Here is a 10,768-nt window from a genome sequence, read left to right as displayed (position 1 = left end):
CTATGACACAGAGATGTAACACTTGGCTGTAATGTTGAGCTGTCCAACTTTGCTATAACAATACAACCTAGCTACAGGTGCTCAAGAGAAAATAGGAAGCCTGACAGACCAATAACCACTAAAGAAGTAGGATTAGTAATCCAAAGTTATCCAACAAAGAAAAGCCCAGGACAAAATGGCCTCAAGGGTAATTTTTATCAAACACCAATGATGCGCTAACATTAATCCTTCTTAATCTCCAAAAAATTAAGGGGAACACTTTCAAATGGAAGAAGGCCAGAATCAGTCTGAAACCAAAGCCACATAAAAATACAGTTTTTAAAAAAGCTTAAGGGGAAATATCTCTGATGAGCATACATGCAAATTCCACAAGAAGAAAAAAAAAAAAAAAGAAAGAAAATACCAGTGACCTGAAATAGAGGTGACCAGCACACTAAAAGGATCATACACTATGACCAAATGAGATTTGTTTCTGGGAGGCATGTAGTCCAACATACATTAATGCATGTGATACAACACATTATCAGAGTGAAGTCCAGTTTGCATCTTCATAGATGCAGAACAAGCCTTGGTTTTAAAAATTGAACAGTTTGAACTTAAAAAAATGTAACAGCCTTTTATAGGAGCATCGTGCAGATGGAACAGTTACACTGCTTGAACAGAATATCTTACAGTAAACACTGCAGAGGGGCTTGGCAGCAGACAAAGGCCTGCCCTGTTATGCATTATTCCCTTATCAGTATGCTTTTAAGAATATCTTCATTTCTTCTAGGCTGTCCAATTTATTGGATAATCATTCATAGTAGTCACTCAGGATCAGTAGTAATATCCTTTCTTTCAATTCTGCTTTCATTTGTTCATTTAAATTTCTGCTTTTTTTCCCCTTTAGACTAGCTAATGGCATGTTATTGCTTATCTTTTCAAAAATGTAACTTCCCAGCAGTGATTTTTTTTGTATTTTTCTATTCCCTGTTTCTTGTAATTTGTATTATTTCCTTCCTTCTGCTAATTTTTAGTTCAGTTTGTTCTTTCCGGTTTCTTTGGATGTAAATGGGGTATTTAATTTTAGATCTTTCTTCTATTTGAATGGAGGTTATAAATTACCAATTTATAACAAAGAAAAGAAAAGAAAACAGAGCCTCTCTGCTGCTTGGGATAATCCAGGCCACCATTCTCTGCTAACCATTGTAATTTGCTCTTGCAAAATCAGAGAGAGGTAATAATTCGAATAAGAGTTTAGTGAATTAAGGAATCTCTCATGTTTGGCTGGCTTCCTGCCATGACGACTGACAGTAAGGGGACAGCAGGTCATATCCCTGAGATGTGCCTTCTGGTATGGATGAAAGAGTACAGGTGCAAGGTCAGAGAGACCTGAATTTCGCCCTCGTTCAGCTCCTTTCTAGATCCGTGACACTGAGTGGAAAATAACCTCTCAGATCCTCCATGGTCTCACTTGTAGAAAGGGGATGGAAGAGATATTGCCGCTTACGGATGTCTAGCGGGCGAACAGAGATATTCTATGCCTGAGATACAAGTGCTGATACTAGTTGTGGACTTTCCTATGGTGAAAGTTATAAAATTCAGTCCTGCTTTACCTGGAAGTGTCTGCTTGTAACATTCCTTAGACTTTTCTGGGACTGAGTCCAGGAATTGTTGAGGATCAAGACTCCCTGGCTTCGTTTCTCACAGAGGATTCAGCGGGGTTTTTGGTGTTTGGTGACACCTAGTGGTTGCATGAGGGAGTTGTCAAAATTGAAGACGAAGTCTCAGCTGTAACCCCCTTTCCCTCTGCATCCATTCTGATGCCGAGCTTTGTTCTTCCGTTTTACATCTCAGGGGCTGTGACACGGCTGACACCCAGCACATTTTAAATAATTATTTTAACATCACTGGCTAGTATTAAACGCGTAAGAGTCATAACGAATGTCAGTCTCCTTGACACTTGACAGAGGTAGTATTTTTGGCTCTTTGGAAGCGGCCCAGAGTCCTGTAATTACACCCTGGGTGATTATGTGCACTTGGCCAGTCATCATGCGTCATAATGGGCACAGATCTGTGGTTTGTGCAACATAAGTAGCAAAATAAGTAACTGAATAATTGAAGAAATAGTCCAATGGCTCTTTATTAGGGGTTATAGCAAGCTCAAGAGAACAGAAGGTTATAGTGTGGACATGGACCATTCCACTTCCCCGAATTTGCAACACAAAAATTCTCATTTGCAAAATGCAGTGATTTTCATGTTTTGTGGGACATCTCAGTTGTAAAAAAGTTTTAGAAAATCAAGTATCTGTGCGTTAGTTACAGTTGCATGGATGCCTCATTTCACTCATATATTATTTTCATTGTAACGCATACTCAAAGAGAAATTTTGAAATAATGACAAAATACAGTGTAATGCTTTCCTCCCATATCTCAGGAGTTCGTTGCAGTCCTCCCAGGCTGTTGTCCCTCTTGAAGAGAACTCAATTGTCCCAATGTCCGGAGACTTCTGCCCTGGCCCTGTAGCTCTAAAACACAATCTCTGCCCCAGACAATGTGGTTTACTTCCACCTGCTGTACCTACTTCAGGCTGTCCCTTCTCTCTGCCTTGGTTCGTTCTATTTCACCCTCTTTCCTCTCTCCTCCTAAACGACTCCAGATTTTCAGCTTAAAAAAATCCTGGGGATACTGAGGCTCAAGAGAGAGAATTGCTACGCAGTTTAGAGGGTACAGGAAGGAAGAAGACAGAGGTCCTCTAGCTGATTGTTTATTCATTCAATGGCTATTTGCCGAAGTGATAGGCACTGAACATGGCTCCATTCTACTCTGGCAAATGCTTAGGGGTTGGTGAGTCTGGATGTACTACCCTTGTTGTGTTTTGAGGGGGGAGTGATATTTGAATAAATAGATTATTTCTTGTCAGGGTCTGGCTGGATAAGCTTGGACTCTGAAATCGGGCATGTCCTACTTTCAATGTTGCCCAAATAACTGAAGTGTTCAGGCAAGACTTTACCTTTCTGAGCCTTAGTTTCTTGCTAAGGTCTACCTCACGGGAGTGTTGTGTACAGCAAAGGGAAGTATGTAGGTAGAATAACTAACTCATCTCGCTTTGCTCGGAACACTCTCAATTTCAACCCTGAAAGTCCTGCATCCTAGGAACCTGATAAGTTCCAGGAAGACTGGAATGTTCGGTCACCCCAAATGTTGGGAAGTTGTACAGAAAATCTTGCCATGGAGTGGATGCTTCATTAATGCTGGCTTCTGCCTCCTGCTTTACGTTCCATGGTTCTCTTTTTCCCCCTCTTTTCGCTTCTCCTTCTTTGTTACTTTAAGAAGTCTGACTTTTCTTCTTAGTTGACAGGGTAACTTCACAGTGTTCAGAACTTTTTCCCCCTCCTCTAAGGTATGCATTTTACTAGGAGATGTTATATTTAAAACCAAAGGGATGAATTTAGAATAATAAAATTATAAACACAGCAAGGGGCTGTGGAAAACTGCAGAGAGAATGGGATTTTTTTTTGTTTCATTAATTCTGCAAGGCTTCCTGAGCGGTTGGTATGTGCCAGGCCCTGGGGAAGGTGCCAAGGATACTTCAGTGAACAGAGAGACCCATGCCTGCCTGCCGGTTGGTAGCCTGTTTGCTGGGGACCATGGCATTGTATCAGAAATTCTGGCTGATCATTTGTCCTTACACTTTCCCCATTCCTCACCAAATGGAATATATCTGGGGGGGTGTTGTAAAGCACTGTTTTCCAAGATTCTTTTTAGAACTAAAAGGACATAGCAAATGTGATGAGGGGGTAAAAGGCCCACCCACAATTTAGTAGAATTGCATGATCATGATGCCAGTGTCTCCTAAGCCACCCCACAGACTTCAAAAACACCCCAGAATTCTCTTTGGGGGACTTTGAGTCCAACTGTGTGTGTGTGTGTGTGTGTGTGTGTGTGTGTGTGTGTGTGCACACATGCATTTGTGTGTCTCTATAGGGGGCGGGTAAGGGAAGCAGTGTAGGGCTCTGTTTAAGAACCAGAATGGCATTTGGTCCTAGCTCCACTAATGAATAATACGAAGCTTAGGTAAGATGTTTAGTGCCTCAATCACTCCATTTGTAGAAAGAGAACAACTTTGTTAGTGTTTGTAAATTTATAGATCAGTTAAGACCAAACTAGATTATAATTGTCTAACTGACATTTTCACATCCCTTCATTCAATGTATCTTCAAATAGTAGTGCTACGGCTTGTATCTAGGTGTCCCCCCAAAGCCTCATGTGCTCTTAGGCGGGGAGCTTTGAAGGTGGCCGGATTAAGGTGTGTGAATGTGGATTCAGGGTGCAGTATTGGGATTAAAGGGGTAAATAATAGAGACCTCACCCTAGGTGGGGGTGGCACTGATCAATGGGATTACAGCCTGTATGGCATATAAAGGAGAGAGGGAAGCCAGGCAGGCTGCTGCTGCTGCCTTCTGCCTGCTCTGTGATGCTCTCCTGCATGTTGTCCAGCCTTGAACCCAGCGGAAAATGGATTGGACTGTGAGTGGAAATGAGCCTTTTCTCTTTTAACTTTGGTCGTGGGGTATTTTGTCTCCACAATGAGAAAAGTAACTAAGACAAGCAGTGTTCTCTTAGTTTGGTATGGCTGGTGTTAGAAAGTCCCACAAAATGTCTGGCTTAAGTGACACAAAATAGATTATCCTCCAGATGTGGATTCTGGAAGTCTGAGATCAAGGTGCGGGCAGTCTGTGCTCCTCTGAAGGTGCTAGGGAAAGCTCTTTCCAGCCTTTGTCCTTGCTCCTGGCATTCGCTGGCAGTGGCAGCATCTTTCTGGTCGTCACTGATGTCTATGTGCGGGTCCGTTTGTTCACTCATAGTTCATTTTACATGGACACCAGTTGCACTGAGGCAAGGGCTCACCCTACCCAAGGATGCTCTTATTTTAACAGTAATTTCACCAAAATGATCTAGGTCTGAGGATTAGCACTTCAACATGTGAATTTTGGAGACACAATTCCATTTGTAACAGTACCTTACATTAATTCTTTGGTAACGTTGATATCTGGGGTGCATCTCAGTAGATCAGTTGCTTGCTTAGTGTGCACAAGACCCAGGGTTCAACTCCCGGCATCACACACACACAAAGTAATGATGTGTCTTATTAGTGGAGACACTTTAGAATCAGTACAATCCAGTGAGTGAATACAGATGTTGGACCTAGCACAGCACCTGTCCTACAGTGAACACTCGGTGATAATGATTGTTACCATTACTAGAATGAGCACATCCTCTATACCGTGGTTTTGTTGTCCATAGAACTGGAACAGAAAGCCTACTTGGCAGAACTCTTGCCGCCCTTGTGCACACGAGCTCAGCTCTTGTGTTAAGCAGGCCTTTAACAGTCCAGTTCCTTTCTTCTTTCACACTGCTCAGCCCAGTGCTTTAAGTCTCAGTGCTTGGCATAGTTTTAGTGCTCAATAAGTATCTGTTGGATGAGTAAATAAACAAATGAACAGAAAAGGTGATTACAATTTTGAATCACTTAATGACAGGAACATGTTCTGAGAAATGCACGTTAGGCGATTTTGTCATTGTGCAAGAATAGAATGCTTTTACATAATCCTCCACTTACGTGGTATGGTCTACCGTACTCCTAGGCCATTTGGTGTAGTTTATTGCCTCTAGGCTAGTGATGGCAAACCTTTTAGAGCTTTCAACGATAACAAAAGCCCAGTGCAGCATGCATGCCCTATGTACCCCAGGCTATGAACTGGTACAGCCTTTTGCTGTTCCGAACACTGAAAGCAGTTGCAGCACAATGATAGATACAAAGTCACTAGGTGATAGGAATTTTTTGGCATTCATAATCTGAGAGGGCCACCATCCTATATGGGGTCCATCAGTGACTAAAAAAGCCAAGAATTTTCCAGGCAGAATGTAGAGGACTTGTAACCAAGAAAGGACTCAAATTATTCCAAGGACACTAGATAGAAGAGTCCCATCCTACCACCCCAAACCATGTAGATTGAGAGGTTACAATCAATTCCTCCAGAGGAGCAGAAAGTGAGAGCCCTGTGGACATGTGTCCTGGGCAGTCCGTTCAACCAGTCCAACTCCGGCAAGGAGGACTAGAAAAAACAAACATGGAGGACATGTCCCAAAGTAGTGTCTTAGTTACTTTTCTTGTTGCTGAGACAAAATAGCTGACACCCAAAGTAAAAGGAGGAAAGGTTTATTTTGGCTCACAGTTTGTAGAGGTTTTAGTTCATAGTTGGCTGGCTCCAAGGCAGAGTGGCATCGCAGAGCAGCATTGCAGAAAAGAAACAGCACATGGCAAATCAGAGAAGGCAGAAGGCAGCAAGCAGCAATGATCACAGCAGCCCTCTTTTTGTCCCTTATATTCTGTCCAGGCTACCCACGCTTAGTGTAGCACTCACACCCAGGTTGGGCCTTCCCATTATCCAAATCCAGAACAACACCAAACCAATAATAATTGGACTAATTTAGTAATTACACATCCTTAATCCGAGCACCATACCCTTAATCCCACCACCACATACTCAAGATCCAGCCACCTCTGAAGAGCCCCACCTATGACTGCATGAGGCTTTGGGGGACATCTAGACACAGCCATAATAAGTGTACTGGGAGCTAATGACAATCCTATGCTTATTTAATTACTCAACAGCTATTTATTAAGTGCTGCCACATCCCAGGCTGTTAGCCAAGCCTGTTTTGAACTTCATTTATGCTAAGTTCTACAGTCCTGTCAGGTATGTGCAGTAATAGCTCATCAATGAGGACAACCAGGTGTAGGGAGTTGAGATACCTTGTCCCGGTTGACCCCAGTAGCAAGAATTAGAATCTGAGTCAGCTAAGTCTCTGGAGGGTTATAATTATGGGTTCACTACCCATTTGCTCAGTGACCTGGGGAAAGATGCTTGAATTCTTGATGCTTCGGTTCCCCTCTTCCATTATCAGTGAAATGGAGCCGTCATAGGATCTGCATCACAGGTCGCAGTAGTTAATGACGATGGTGTGTGTAGAGGGCTTGTCACAGAGCACCTCTTGGAACGAGTGCTTAATACATACAGATCACTCATTACTGGATTTCTGTGTTTAAAGTATTTGTTATCATATTTTATTCAAATTCTTATACCTTCCACAGTGCCCAAAAGTGTAGCAGCAAAGGAGGCAAATGGGTAAGACTAGTGGAAGAAAATATTATTTGGGAAGAGATCATCAGGCAAGGCATCCTGACTGCTATGGACTGAAAATGTTCCTTTCAAATTCATATGCCGAAATCCTCTCCTCTGAGTGATAGCATTAGGAGGTGGGGAATTTGAATTAAAAGAGTAGAACCACAGTGATCTATGCATACCCATTTATAGCGGCACAGTCTGTAATAGCTAAAGCTTGGAGACAACCTAATTGCCCATCAACTGGAGACTGGATGAAGAAAATGTGTGTGTGTTTGTGTGTGTGTGTGTATGTTTAAAAAATAAAATGGAGTACTACTCAGTCATAAAGAATGAGAAACTAGAGAGATTTATAGCTAAGTGGATGCACATTGAGGACATACTCTTAAGTGAAATTAATAGGACACGTATATGTAAATACCAAATAGTTTCTCTGCTGTGATAAACTAAAAGTGTAAGTAAAAATAAAAATGTATAATTGATACTATGTAATAGGAAAAAAGGTCTAAAGGTGTAGGGGAAGTGGGGAGGGGTACAGGAAAGGTATGAAAGGAAAGGAAAAAATAAGAGAAATGGAAACAAAGTCTTTGTAAATAGGGAGGTATGGAGGGGATGAAGGGAGGGCAGGGGAATGGGGAAAAAATATAAGAAACAATATACATCAGGTACAAGATCCCAATGATGCATGTAACTGTATCGTATACCTAAGATGTTCTAATAAAGGAAAAAAAATGCAAGAAAAGGCGATTATGTCATTAGTGCTCTCATGAATGGGATTAATGCTCCTACGAGAGAGATCCAGTGGAGATCTTTACCACTGAAGGCACAGCCAGAGGCGGCATCTGAGAACCAACAAGCAGGCCCTCAGCAGACACTGGATTTTAACTTCCCCAACTGTGAGAAATGAATCTCTGTTGTTTATAACGCACGAGTCTATGTCGTTTTGCTACAGCAGCAGTAACAGACTAGCACAGTGGTAGAGGAGAGACTCCACATGCTAGGTCCTGAAAACCTAGGAGGTCCAGGTGCCTGGGTGGGGTGCGGGGTTGTGGTTGATCTGACAGTGCTTGGAAAATGCCTAGTGCTTCAGCTCCTGGGCCGATTCAGAACTTCTTTGTGTTGCTGCTGGGGGCTCCATTTCCCTCCCACTCAGAGCTACTGATGGGATCAGGAACCTTCTCTTTTGCCCCACTGGGCTGCTGCTTTGTTATTACCGAACTTTAGGCATTCCCAGCTGTATTTCTTTAGTTATTTGTCTGAGCTTTCCTCTGGCAGCCAGTACTGTCTAGAAAAATGGCTCATTCATGGCATTTGCAATGACTGCGGGAACAGTCAAAGCCCCTCGGCAAATGTGATACATTTTCATTTGTTGGCCAAGGATTTAGATCACCCTGTGGCCACACAGACTCTCAGATGCCTGCAGGGTCAGCGTTGTGCATCCTCAGCCACCTTTCTTAGCCCACTCCTCATCCTCTTCCCGTTGCAAGTCCAGACTCATCTGCTTGCCCTCCCTCCTTCCTTTTTTCCTTCCCCTTCTTCCTTTTTTTTATTCTCATTCTCTGCCCCGCTCCCATTCCCTTTCTCTTCTCTCTTCCTATTCTCTCCTCCCTCTCTCACATCACACGGCAGATTTGGTCCTCCCTAAGGTGAGCTCCTGCCAAACAGAAGCATCTGACTGAACAGAGATGGATGAAAGCGACAGGTTGGCTTCTCACCATCTCACCACTAGGTGGCACAGTACCTATTCGGAGCACATTAGTACCTGCCAGTGTCACTAAGCAAGGAGACTCTAAAACAGCCCTTTAATAAAAGCGTAGGGAAAGTGGGAAGAGTGGGGGAAAGGTAACAAGGGAGAGGAAAAAAATATGAGAAACTGAAAAAATGGAAATAAAGTGTTTGTAAATGGGGAGGGGAGGAGGGGGTGAAGGGAGGGCAGGGACAAGGGGAAAAATGAGAATTAAGACCTATTATGTAAAGGTACAGAATCCCACTGATGAATTGATGAATGTAATTGTATTGTATACCTAGATTGTACCAATAAGCTCAATAAAAAGAAAAAAAACAAACAGCCCTTTAAAACAACAACAGCAACAGCAATAACAACAGCACAGCCCTTTTCTGCTCTGGGAAACTATGAAGTCACAGTCTTCTGTGCTTCAGCAAAAGCCTTGTATGGGAGGGCTATACAGCAGCCAGAATTTATAATCAGATCAGACAACAGGCAAAAATTAGAAGATGGAAGTGGGAGAGTGACAGGATTCAGTGGGGTTCCAGACCCATAGGCTGGTGGGCTCACCAGGTCCTTCAACCACATTTATTGGGGATGGAAAGTCTGTTTCACTATTCTTCTAGCTTATCTCAGTCCATGAATTCCACTCATCCAATCAGTGAAAGATTATTCTAATATCTCATTTACTAATTAATGATCCTCCAGAGCATATTTGTGTAGAGATGTTTGAAATCCTTGTGGTGGCAAAGTCTGAAGTTTGAACCCCTGGTGAGAGTCCACCAGGTAATGAGCTTGCCCGGGGTGTTGATTGTTGAGGAAGGGAGATTTTTCAAGTGAAATGGTTGCTTGTTGTCAGGAATATGCGCAGGGATCCTCCTGTTTGAAGGTAGAGTACTAGTAAAGCCATCCTCCAAGAGTGGGATGTTTATTTTCCAGGGCTAAATCGTCTTCCATGAACAGTGGGGTAAGGATACCCACCAACACGTTGGCAATTCCAAGATACCAGGCTACAGATAATGCCATTATGCTCCACAAGGCCCCAACATCTCCCCAATATCCTGTCCGTGTTCAGGGGATGGTGATGTGACGGATGCCCAAAGGCAGAGTTGAAGGGATGCCTCCATCTGGCTGTGACAGGAACAACGTGAGTGGGTGAGCTCTTACTTCGTCCTGTGTTTCCTGTGCCTCCCATAGCCTTGGGCATAAGTCAGTGATTGCACAGGGAGGGTGTCTTTCCTTGGGTTCTTCGAAAGGAGAACCAGAGTAAATGCTTTTATTTGGGAACTGGAAGGAAGTATAGTAGAGATGTGGGGAGTGTTGTAGGATGCAGGAAAGGATGGTGGCTAATAAGAGCTAAGGGATGAGGGATCTGAGTACAGAAGTACCCCGGAGAGTAGTACTAGTTCAGGCGGGACAGGTGAGGCAGCAGTCGCAAAGAAGCCTTGTAGTACGCATGCGTGAATGCAGTGAAGATGAGCTTCTCCTTCAGGCACAGTCCAAAGAAGGCTGTGTGAGTGAGCCCTCCTCAGCTCTGCAGCTTTCACACCTGAAACTTACGGTCTCCAAGCCAGAGAGGCTGAGAAAGATGAGAGGAAGAAGGTGCGCTGACTTTGCGGAGGGGCACGTGGATAGCTGACCACGATCATTTTTGCTACTCTCAGTCGCTGGACCTCAGCAGAGCTGTGAAGAGGCAGTGGTGGTGAGGGTGGAACCTAGACTCAGACATGACAAACTCCTGAGAAAAGACTGCAGGGTGCACTGTAACAAGATCACCGTGGTAAAAAACCAGGTGTCTCAGGTCCGCCTCAGCTTGATTGCATCATTAAGATAAACTGTAGGAAGCTGCCATTTAGGAATGTAAACACACGGG

Source organism: Fukomys damarensis, unplaced genomic scaffold, assembly GCF_012274545.1.
Source record: "Fukomys damarensis isolate Sample0158 unplaced genomic scaffold, DMR_v1.0_HiC HiC_scaffold_28, whole genome shotgun sequence".
Lineage (NCBI taxonomy): Eukaryota > Metazoa > Chordata > Mammalia > Rodentia > Bathyergidae > Fukomys > Fukomys damarensis.
The sequence above is the reverse complement of the archived record's forward strand: the minus strand, read 5'-3'. Positions refer to the sequence as shown.